The following is a 13,128-nucleotide window of genomic DNA, read 5'->3' as shown; positions in this document are numbered from 1 at the left end:
TAGAGCTGCAAATACATCTGGAAACAAAGCAGGCAAAGGAAGTAGAGATAAGAAGTATACCAAACATTTTTAATAAAAGACGGCCTTATTTGTGTGAAGGGAAAAGAAAAGCTTCATGCCCCGTTAGGTTGCTATTAGAAACCTCACTCTAAAATGTAGAAGTGTTAAAATTTCAGGATGGTTTATTAGAGATATTGCCGTCTATTCAGACAGGGGTGTTTATAGAGATCTGAATACTGAAACATTTCTGCTGTGAAGCAAATAATGCTGACTCCAGACTTTCTGAAAGGAGCTCTAGAAAAAATTATGAAGAGAAATGCTCCTGCATGGGAAAGTCTTGAACACTGATAACCTGGGGAGCCGTTAAACACGTTGTGGGGCTGATGGCAGGGATGCTGACAACCTTTTCTGCTTAGGCAATCAGACCTTGAGGTGTTTCAACAGCTAGAGAGATTAACCACAGGAACAACCTGGTAAGCACCACGGAGGTTTCTTCACCAGTAAATAATGTTCATGCGAGATATGTGCTTGTATTTCCAATGAAAATTATCACTATATTTGGAAAAAAAAACCTTGGACAACCCTCTGGATGAGCTGGAGCCATGCCAAGGTTGTTGCAGTCTTCTTTCTGGCCTTTTCATCTACCATGGAGAGGACACTGGAGATGTTCTCCTCTTCTAGGAGCTGTGACCATAATCCAGTGATCAACTTAATCTACAAATACCTCGCCTTCAGTGAAGAGTGAGTTGTGAGAAACCAAAAAAAAGCTTAATTTCTTAGCTCAGGCTGGATTCCCCCTCTCACCTTTACCTGCCTTTTTAAAGCAAGCAATTAACATAGGGAAGGAAGGTCATCTGTTTCTCTCTGTAGCGCTGGGGACAATAAGGGTTAGGTCTTGGTGGGATATCACTGTGCTAATGGAACCCTGTGTTAACCCAACTGCCAGCATCATGGATTACAGGAGCTGCACTCACCAACACTGACACTCTCCCAGAAGCTGCCTTGTAAGACCCTGCCTGTAACATAAGCACTGTCTAAATCTCTGCAGCTTTTGAGCTGGGAATAGAGTATAACAAATAATTTATCCCCAAATTTGGAAAGCTCCCTTTCCCACCACCTCCCCAGGATAAATGAGGAGTGGTTTAGAGAGGCTTATAATTTGCTTTTCTATTTTGTCTGTGGTTTGATATTCTATGCTTCATTGCATCAGCATGTAAATAGAATGCAATACAAAAACATGGTTTCTGAAAGAGCAAGGTCGTACAGCTCTCCTTGGGCAGCTATGGCCCTTGTCTCACCAGGAGACAGCATCACCATCTGCTCAGCAGGGCCAGGTCTGTCCCTAACTGATTCAATGAACAAACAGAACATGGATATTGCCAAGACCTATGTGTAAAAGGCTGGGAAAAAAACAGAAAGGAGGCTGCCCCGTACAGCTGTAAGTCATTCCCTGCCTTGCTGGCACATGCGCAGCAATAGCCTCTCTAATGCAAAGATCGCCTCTCAGCGGGACCCTGGTCTCATAGAGTGCACTGGAGTGATTTGTTGTCAGCATTCCTTTCTTTGATGGAGGGAAGGGTAGGGAGAAGTGCCTGCAGATTCGTGGACAAGGAAAGGGTGGTGAGGAAGCTGAAAATTGCCCCAAAGACCTGGATTTGACCTCCATATCTTTACAATGACACTGAAAGGGGGAAGTAGTTCCCCCCTGACTGTGCTTTGGGAGGCAGCAGATGACTTGCGGCTTACCTGAAAACTCAGAGCTGCATTTTGTGTCGGTGGGAACTGCGCTGCTGAGAGACAGAGAAACAGGCAACAAGCTCTGAAAATGCAAGCATCAGCCACGTCACCTGAGTACCCCCAGATTAGTTTGTGATTACCTGTAATTCTGTGTTGTCTTACTCTCAGAGAGAATCGTATCTTAGCATCTCAGAAAGGTTTATAAAGACTGCCATTGATATTTGTGAAATGCATGTGCAACCTAGACCAAGAGCTACAAAAATATCCCAAATAAGCCTAAATAGGGCAAGTTTTGACTGATATTCATGCCACAAGGCTGACACCAGACATTTAAGATTATTAATATTAAAATAGCTGCTATGTTAATGAGAGTATTGATTCGGAGAAAACTCAGGAACAAACTTGACAACAAAGTTTTCAAGCTGGCAAGCAGGTATTCTTTATTGCGGCGCCGGGAGACACGGGGATAGCTCCTCCTAACCTGCGTCACCCCATTGCCCCACAAGCCGTCCTTTTATAGCCACTGGGCATACATACATATTCATGAGGCTATGTATGGATTACATCATTTTCCAGAAAGTTCCCCGCATGTGTACAGAATTGTGGGGGTGGTCTCTGAGGGTCCTTTACTTCTTCCAACGATCTTCATCACTTCTGGCAGCCTTTGAAGCATGTGCAGTAGATGCTCATACCAGTTTAATTGGTTCGTTAGCACCAGAGACATAATAATCCTCCTATCCTCCTACTTATCAGTTAGTTTAACTGCAGCCCATCCTGGACACCTGCAGTTCCCAGATACTCCTTATCCCCGTGTCCTGTTCTTCTAGACTGTTCTTCTTAAACTATGTCACAACTATAACGATTTATCTTGTGAGAATTCTCAGTATGCTCTCTAGCTGTACTCTATTTTTTTCTCTATGCATCATGCACCTCAGTAATTTTCCATTGCTACTGTTACAAAGCCATCAAACTTAACATTACTTAAAACTAATTCTAAAGGTTTCTATATTCCATTTTGTGATTTTGTGCCCCCTTGTCTCAGTATATCCGGTACTACAGTACCACAGCCATAGTGGACACTAACACAGGAGCATCCCAACCTGCATACTGATGATGCCAATGTCAGGGACAGAACAGAGTAATCTCTTTTACAGGATTCTGGCTGAGAGATGAGTTTTACATCGGGAGAGAAATGAATATGTACAAAACCGTTGCGACATAAGGTACAAGCTGGCATCTCTGGAAGTAGAATCATAGAATGGTTTGGGTTGGAAAGGACCTTAAGATCATCCAGTTCCAACCCCCCTGCCATGGACAGGAACACCTCACACTAAACCATGTCACCCAAGGCTCTCTCCAACCTGGCCTTGAACACTGCCAGGGATGGAGCATTCACAACTTCCCTGGGCAACCCATTCCAGTGCCTCACCACCCTAACAGTAAAAAACTTCTTCCTTATATCTAATCTAAACTTCCCCTGTTTAAGTTTTAACCCATTACCCCTTATCCTGTCACTACAGGTCACTAATGAAGAATCCAGCTCCAGCATCCCCCTTCAGATACTGAAAGGCTGCTATGAGGTCTCCATGCAGCCTTCTCTTCTCCAGGCTGAACAGCCCAAGTAAATCTGAAAGGGTTTGTTGCCCTGCAGGCAGAAGCCACTATTGCCTCTGCTGCTGCTCATGCTTTTGGCATGCAGTGGGAGATGACTTAAAATGCTTTCAGAGCCCCAGGTGAGGAGCCATCACCCGGCGCTTCAGCAGGACAAAGGAAAGCTTGTAGCACTCAAAGGTCTGCTATGGTTTGAAACCTGTAGAGTCCCTGCTGTGGAGGTGAGCATTTGTACCCTGGACATACTCAGATAAGCAGCACAGGGCAGGGTGTGAGTGAGTCACAGATCCTGAGCATCCTGCCCACCCCATGGTGACATTAACATGCTCATCAGGCTCTTTGCAGCTGTACGGGGAGGAGAACTCTCAAGAATGTCAAATTTTCACTGCAGCTGCAAGAAGAACCTTTTGTTTTGTAAACACAATAATCTGGTGTGTAAAACGTGAGATTTTCCTTGGAATTCCCAGTTCATAGACAATTGGGAATACGCTTGTCCACTAATTCAGGCTGAACACGTGTTTTAAGGAAAATTTCCCAAGAACTGGGAATGCTGCTTGTCCCCAGTTCTGCCAGACAGCAACAGGGAACGTCTTTTTAAAAACAAAAAGGAGGAGGGAAGGAGCTAAGAAGGGTAATCTTACCCTCTTTCAGCAGCACAGCAGGGATGCCAAAGGGAATAACATCGCTATCATTCTGCTACATGAAAAAGATCATCACAAAAGTTCAAAACAAAAGTAGAAAACAGAGACCTGCAACAATTCCATCATTCTTAACCCTCTTGAAAGAGCTAAGAAAGCTGGGGGTCACAGGCAAGGGAGATGCAGGCACACAGGCTGTGCTTTGCAGAAGCCATAATGCTGGAAGGGAGGGAGTGAAAAACACAGATGTGTCAGCACTGGATAGAGGCTTTGGGCAGTGAGACATTTTGGAAGAAGCAAGGAAGAGACAAGACAGAATGTCCCTGTCCTCCAGCTGTGATAGGGACAAGGGTGTCAAATTGATTAGACATAACGTGTGAGTGGCATCTCTGCTCTACATTTTCTTAAAGCCAGGTCCAGAAATATCACCCAGGTGGGCTCATGACTTGCTCACCATTCACACAGACTGTGGAGACTGCTTTCAAATATGCAGCCATCCCGGACATTTCACTGTATGATGCTCTGGGTTAGTAGCTGTCAGAGCTGGAAAATGAACTAGAATCTATTACTTTTACAGGTCTGCCTATGGCTGTTAATTTTCACCCTCTAGAAAGCAAATGCCTTGTAACTTCATCGAACTGTTATGGCTCCAGACAGCTTATTATGTATATACAAAATACATCCAAGTGATGGGCTGGGTATCATGCACAGAGATGCAAATATAATTTACTAAACCAGATGAAAAAGAAGGTGTTGCAAAATGTCATGCCTCAGACTAACTGCTGTATGTTTATTAATTAATATGAAATACAATTAACAATTACATAGGATGTAGATTCCTCTTCTGCTTTGCTTCTTAATTGGTACAATAAAATATTAACTATGAAAGAAATTTACCTTCCAGTCTTATTACACTGGAAATTTCCACTGCCCTGTTGAGCACTGAGAAAGAAAAAGCGATGTTGTAATTCTGCAGTGATCTATGTTGTAAATAATTTAAAAGGGAAGTTCACTGGATGCCTGCAACTCTGATTACAGTGAAAGACAGTGACACCAGACTGCCCACTGGCTTAAAAGCATCTGCAGGTACCTTATGTATAATTAGGGACCTGAAAAGAAAACCATGGAGGAAAACTTATATACATGTGTTCCTCAAATGTCATAAAAAGCTCAGGCTGTGGAGTGATAAATTACCAGACCTGAAACTCAATCTCAGCTTCCTAATGGTCTCATCGATCAATCATACTTCATGGCTACGATTCATGATATGATCTGAACTCCCTCTATTGAGTTATGGCTTTGTTACAAATCCCATGTTATCCATTATCCTTACATTGAATATACACTACCTTATTACAGTAGCACTCAACAGCACTGCCAGGCTTGAGGGGTTATCAGCTTTCCCATTAGAAGTTCTGGTTTTCAAAGGATTACAGATCAGACAAGAGAGTATACTCTGAGTGCAACTTCTCTGCATGATTTTAGGAAGGGGAGGATGGGATTGTGATTAGACTGCTAACCTTGGCAAAGAGCTTGTGCAAACCCTTGCTGCACACAGGCTATGAATACAACCTTGCTCAAGTCACTTGGGCAGCTGAAACATATCATCTGGTAGACTACAGAGCACAGGGAGCTGAACTGGCTCCTGGAGCTGGCAACATCCATGCAGGGCTGAAAGGATCACCCAGGATAAGACCCCTCTACTCAAATGGGGAAAGGGTCCAGCAGAAGCAGCTCAGCTGCAGAAACAGTTTTACTGTGCCCAACTGTCTTTATTCATATGGGAAAGATGGGGGATTGATCTTACTGATTATTTCTTTGGGAAAAATGTATGTTGATATTCACAGTCCTTTTGCAGAGGATGATTTACTAAAATATTGTGGAGCTCACAGTGTAGCTAAGCCACATTTGAGCATTTTACCGCTGCTGAATGTGACAGGCAGGTGAGATGCAGTGAGTTGAGGAGGAATAATAAAAGATTCTTTGAGTAAAAGGTTCTTGGTGCTTTGAGGTTCACCTGCATGATGCCAAAAGATGGGCCTGTGTACCCCAAACAAGCCTAAAATAGGGCATAGATGAGCCTTCATGTATGAGTGATAGCTGAAGAGCTGACCAGGGAAGGAGCTCATGAAACTCGTCGCTGCCTCCTTGCAAGAAAGCAGCTGTGAACCAACTCAAAACAAAACAGCTTCTCCCCTGAGGACACTGAGGGCAGTGGGTAGGTGAGATCTTGTTTCCCCAGGTGCTAATTGAAAGATGTGTCAACATTACCTAATGTCAGAGAGCAGTGGCAGTGCGGCTGCTCCAGGAAGGATGCAAGCCATGCAACCATGCACAGGTAAAGACTGTGCCCTCAGCTGCAGAACACAGATCCCCTGCAGCAGAGTGGGGCTGGGCTCCTGACAATGTCCAGCTCTACCAACAGCCCCAGATGAGGTGATGATTCAGGACCAGGGTCCATCAGAGCCCAGTCAGGAACAGCAGGAGGTGGTGCTGCTGACAAATTACTTTGACCCTTGTTCTCTTCTGCACCCCAAATGCCATCAATCTCACCTTCTAACCATCTAACACATAACAACATGGCCAAGGACCTTCTTCTCCTTTCCCTCCGGTCCCAGGTCCCTTCTTCTGCTCTTTTCTTTGGTCACGCAGCTGAAGGTAAGCGCGTATGAACATGCTAGAGCATGGATTCAATCCACTCATCCAAGGAGATGTTTACTGCTAGTGGATTTGAATGAGGCCCCACCAGCGCAGACTAGTTGACTGATATCACATGGGTTGTATTGAAATGGCTTCTGTCAAGCTTTCCAAAAGCAGGACCTGAAAAGAACAGGGCTTGCTCTTGCTTAGTACACAAATGTCTTCTGATAACGCCTCTGCAAACCCCAAGCTCTGTCTTAACTGTCTCTCCACTTGAACAGAAAAGCACATTACTTTTTTTTTTTCCAAAGCATAGTGATTAATTAAACTTGTCTAACTCAGTTTAATTCCTCTTTAAGGTTTTCCTCTATTTTTAGAGCCTATAATTCTGGTTCTGTGACATTTTAAAGTTCAGTGACGGTTTTGGGGTAGTCAGCTCTGAAACATCAAGGTGAATTTCCAGTGCGCAATTCAAAGACGTTTCAGAAAATTCTCACCAAGGTGCTAAAAAAATCCCAACCAAAACCGCATTTTAAACTGGCATCTCTGTTAGAGGCAGGAAAAGGTTCCCCTCAGCAGCACAATGGCCTAGATGCACACTTCTGTACATGGGATCAATAAAAAACGATGTAGAAGGAAAACCGTAGTGACCTACTTGTTGTTTTATATAGAAAAATGTACGGATGTTGAACAGGTACAATGGATTAATGTATTGGCTTTTACCCATAGCTGCAGTTATTCATTTTATTTTAATCTGAAGTGCTCATTTATTAAACAGTATTTATTTGTTATTAAAGAAAATTTATGATTGCTAGTAAAATTGAGCAACTTAACCCCATTTTTGAGTTGTCATAAATAAATAGATAAATAGACAAATAGATATATAAATATATATCCTTTCACCTGCTGCAAGTAGACAGGTCAATGAGTGAGTTACCTGCTTACCTTTACTGATCAGCTGGGGCATCCTTCCCAGAGAGAGACCAGATCCCTTCCCTGAAGGCATCATTAGTAAGATTCTCAGACCTTTGCTATGCTTGTGGTCAGTCTGGCTGGCTGTATTGCTCTATTTCAACCTAAAAATCTGTGTAATTTTTCTAGTCTCTTCCACCACATCAATCTACTTTTAGTAAAGAAAAAAAGACACTCAAATGTGCATTCATTTGGGTATGCTATATCTAGTGGAAAAATGTGATAAGGTGGGAAGGAAGAAAGAAACCAACAGAGTCAGATGATATCACTAATTAATAGAAACATCAGTAGTTTTCTTCCCTGTAAACTGGGTGCATTGGATACTGTGAGAAAAAAAATTATCTAAAGCTGTTTCCGTGAATCACACCTTAAACCTCAAGTTTTCTGTAAGGACATGTTCCAAAAGCCATTAATGAATCTGCATCAACTTCTGCAAACTTTGGTGTAAACCTGAGAAGTCTCCAGTTTGCTTCTACCAACTTGTGTGTATTGTGGCCATTAATGTTCCTGGTAAAGGGATTCAGCACCAACACAGACACATCTTAATTTGAATGTCCACCTCTAGAGATGTGACTTCAGCAGAGGCTAGTGCTATTTGAGATGCCCCAGAAGATCCCACCTGGACTCCAGCTGCCGGTCTTAAAGTGCTCTGGTCAGCCATAGATTTACCAGCCCCATATAGTTACCTGACATGCAGCAGTTTAGATAGATGAGTAAAGCCTTAGACCTCTACTGACTGCAGTGGGATCCTGAAACATCTGACTCACGACATGGACATATAAATTTAAGTACCTAAACTCATTAGTCATGAGCTGAAGTTCTTTCCAAGCTTCTAACTGGGCTCTGGAGAAACCAGCTCTGATGCAGTGTGCACTGTTCTCTTCAGTTAGTCTTAGGGATACATAAGATGATATTCCCCATTTGCAGTCTCCAGCAATGGAAGCAGAAACAGTAGATGTTATAAGCAGCCTGGTGTTACCTCTAGGGAAGCAAAAATGCTTAAGGGTGAGTGCTAGGCAGGGTTAGATGCTGGAAGACATTTCCCTCCCACAAGTGACGTTGCTGAGCTAGTTCAGTCCATTGCAGAGAAAGAGAAATTGCTCTCGATACATCTGATTACAAATTCTTTTGAAGGCAGGAAAAAACACTCATGATGTACAAGGCATGATGTTAGCAAGAAGTAAGCTTTGTGACCTGACATGGGGCAGGAGTAATTTTACAGCCTTCTAAATTCCATTTCCTCCCTGACAAAGCCATTATGAAGAAAAAAGCTCTTTAATGGTCTATACAATACAGGAATAAACTGAGATACACGTTTTTCCAATCAGGTGCTGTAGCACTTCAATTGAACTGCCTCTAAGGACAAAAAAGAAGATGCTGCATTTTTTTCTGGACCTGTGTAGTCACATCAACCAATGCAAATACAGCATGACATCCAGACATCCTTAATCACCATCACAAAAAGCTGTCATTGCCACATATTTATCCCCTGCTGACAAGACAGATTCAGGTCCTCTGGTTACTGAATCCATGGCATAGTCTGCTTCAGCAAGATAACAAAAATGCCAGCAGGAAGTCAGAAAGCACTGCCCCAGTTACCCATCCACTGTCATGCACTGGGTAATTGTTACTCCTTTGAGACTCAGGACTTGCTGAGGAGGAGAGGAGGGACAACCCAACAGCCAGGCTTTGGGCCTGCACTGAAATTCGGATGAATTTTTGGAAAAATATATGTGGAACATCCAGTGTGTCTGTTTAATTACTCATTAATGTAATCAAAGAGTTTATGTGGGCCTTTAAAATGGTATTTGGATTACATAAGTTGCTGGTAGGAAGCCAGCAACTTACAAGCCTGAAAGCATTCAGTTCCATCCCTGACCTTTTTCTCAGTCATATAAGTGCTCATTAAAGCTGCAATAGCATGAAGGCATCCCCCTGACAGATATTTTGCACCCATTAGACACCACATGAAGCAAAGATTCATGACTCCTTCTCTAGCAGCAGAAGCAGGCAGAAAAATATGCCAGAGAGCTGAGTTTTCTGATCACAGAACCTTTCCTTTTGGGATTCCTGGGGATATAAACTATGGAGTTGTGTTTCAGTCCAGATCATGTGAGCCTAAAAGCTATACTATTAAGCCTGGAAGTGAGGTACATCCAACTTTCCTTTAATCCTCTACATGTCAAGCAACCAGTGATACTTTCCTGTTTAGGCTTCTAACAGCAATGGCGAGGACCCTGTGGGAACAATTAATTCTTTCTGCTGTAGTATGGGTTCTCTCATATTTGTATTCAGCTCAGCGCATTTTGGATCAGCAACTGAAACCCCTTTCCAGACAGGGTTATTTTTACCATCTTTCAAAAGATGGCATAAATAGATTTTATTTACCTGTGACCGTAAGTTTAGAAGACAAACGCAACATTTTGTATAGTTATAAGATTAATGGCTAGGAATGGGCACAGTTGTTATGTAATTTAATAAGTGCCTCCATTAGCTAAAACCTAGATATTTAAGGATGATTATCCTGGTGAAATTTCAGAACCACCAACATACTCTAGAGGAAAAATTGGATTTTTGAATATGCAACAACACAGTTATTGGCATCTTTGATGCCCAATTATGTGTAAAAACCTGGTCCAGAGTGCAACAAGCAAAAAAAAGCCTGGAATGTGCCCCGTTTTCTGTCTCTTTTTCATCCAAACAGAGCTCAACAATTGGGCAACTGTGAGCATGCAGAGCATGGTTTGACCTACTTAACTCCAGAGATTGACTGAAACGTACACAAATACAGTAAAAGAGGAAAAATAGCTCTTGCAATAGAGCTATTGTGTAACTGCAATAGTTGGGTTTGTAGCTTGTGGCATCCATGAGTTGCCATGGCGATACCACGGGGAACTATAGCAGGTGTAGCTAAAGTTACAGATTTCATTCCATACCTTTGGATTCTTGCATCTCTGCCCTACAAATACCTCCACTGAATTAGGCATGTAGAGTTGGTTGTGAAGACATTAATCTGAATCTGCTAACACCTCTGTTACATTTGCACAGTACTTGAAAAGCTCACCTGCAGCATGAATGTTTTATGATTGATTACAACCAGCTGGTTATTTCCTTATTTTTTGGAAGTTAAACAAGATTTGCTGGAGCCATTTTCCAGCTGGATTAGAGGAGTAGGAAAATAGAGTTTTGCTTTAAAAAAAAACCCAACTTACTCAGATGAACCTATAAACAACTTCAACAAACACCTGCCTTTAAAAGGCGCAATTATAATATCGTGTAAGTATAGGATTGCAAATTTAACTTGTGCATGAATTTGCTAAACTGGGTGTCAGAGCCTGCAAATGTCTCTTGCATATTCAGTTTTCAGCTCTGAATACTGCCGTCTCATTGAATTCACAGCTGTAAGCCTTTGCCTGAATGTGCATAAGAAGCACTCCCAAAACCACAGAATACCTAAGAAAAACAGAGGACCAGAGGCAAAGCAACAGTTTCATGTACTTCTCAGCACAAAAAGCCCCTCTGTGTACATTTATCCTGTTGTTTCTATTGTCATAGTACCTGCCAGCTTGGTGAATGTTGAAATAAAAATGAATTCATCAAGAACCTATGACTCTTGGGAGTTATCGTCTCAAATATGGGAATGAAGCAGGGTTATTTTACTCAAAGGGCTTCCCTGCTCTTTTTTTTGCCAATATCCTTATTACACATCTTTGTGCAGCATCCCAGTGTGGGACACTGCGTACCCCTACCCCAAGTGAGTTTATTGCTATCAGATGGTATTTGAGGAACCTGCCATCACATCATTCATATATTAGAAAACCCAGAAGCATGTTGCCACTTGAATGGGGGAAAGCCAGTCTCTCATGGTCCTGGGAAAACTGTCTCATTACAGTGATAACAGAGATCAGCTCAAGGAGAGGAACTACCCAACCGCGGACTGCTTTCTTTAGTGCTCTCCATGTAATTTGAGGGGAAGTGAAAAGGAAAAAACCTGAGAGCTGATACCAGCCACGGTTAAAAGAGGAAAGACTTGAGGAAAATCTGAGTAGATTATTACAAAACCAAAGGGCATTAAGCACTGAAAATAACTGGTGGTGGTTTGATACCCTGATCTGATTAGAATCATTCTGTGATGGGTTTCCTCAAAAGATGGGCTAAAAATCATAGCACAGCATCAGCTCAGGCTATTAGGAAAATCAAGTAGCTATCAAATGGCTTCTCAGAGAGGTCGGTTTCTTCCATCCCTACTTGGGCAGACCACCCATTGCTCCTGACTCTGCTTTTCTCTCCATGGACAGCTCTGTGCTCTGCAGTCTTCCTGGTGACCAGTACAACTAATCAAAACTAAACCAGCATGCTAACAGATTACATTGATGGGGATGTTTTTAAGTGCTCCATGCTCATGACTCAGTATTCAGCTTCCTCAGACTCTGTGCTATAGTTTGCTCAATTTTCAATGCTCAGATGTTTTCCCAGTTTAGAAAGTGGAGAGAGGCGAGTGCGAAGTAATGGGTAAGACAATTTACTACTCCAAATCTGTAGTAAATTGAGCTCAGCATAATCACCATCTCCACCTCCGCATACAAAAAAATATCCTGTTGGATTTATGCCGGCATCAGTGGGAGTTAAAGTGGAGCTCAGACTCACACCCTGGTTGAATTGGATGTGGACACCCACAAAGAGCATACTCTCACATAGTTTCAGATTACTATCTCCTTACCACAGTTTGAGACCTCTTATTTGTCATAACTTCTTAAAAGGTAACAGAAATTCCTACTGCAAGCTCTCCTTAGTGACTGACAACAGTTGTGAACCTTTAATATCATTATTCTTTTTTATTCCAATTTTGATTGGGTTTTAATCAAATGAGGAAATTCAACATGACTGTCATCTGGTGAGCACAGGGAAAACCTCAAGTTTTATCTACTCAGAGATATAAAACAATTGGACCCTTGGAATTGGGAACTGGCTATTCCAGGGGCATTGGACCCCAGGTCTACACATAAGTAAAGCAAAGGTTTGATAGGGCACCACAATGCTTTTTCTCTGGCTCTGTTCCATCCTGCTTGTAGGAAAGAGGACAACAGGAGGCACTTGTATCCTGTGCTGCCCCACAGGCATGTCAGAAATGGTTTTTTGTCAATGTGATGCAGGTGCCAGGTATATGCACAGCTTTGAATACCTCTGCCTGTGAGAAAGGGCCTTGTTCATCCCAAATAGAGTAGGGATATCACAAACTGGGAAGCTTGATCCTTTTCCTGTTGTGGTAAATAGCTATACTATTATACAGCTATACTATTATATAGCTATACTATACCTGTACCTGTGACGTTTAAGGACTATTTTAAATATATTACATCAAGTTTTTTCCTGAAATTTAATTTTTCATCACACTTTTTTTTAATGCATGAAATTAGTTTTCAAAAACATACACGTTCAAAAATTTAAGCTGAGTGCTGAGAAGAACAAAACACATTGTGCCAGCATCAGCCACCATGCTATGTTTTCATGAAATATGCTTAAGCTATAT

Source organism: Pezoporus occidentalis, unplaced genomic scaffold, assembly GCF_034315485.1.
Source record: "Pezoporus occidentalis ecotype Australia unplaced genomic scaffold, CSIRO_AGI_Poc_V1 ctg3, whole genome shotgun sequence".
NCBI classification, from domain to species: Eukaryota; Metazoa; Chordata; class Aves; order Psittaciformes; family Psittacidae; genus Pezoporus; species Pezoporus occidentalis.
This window is presented reverse-complemented; position numbering follows the sequence as displayed.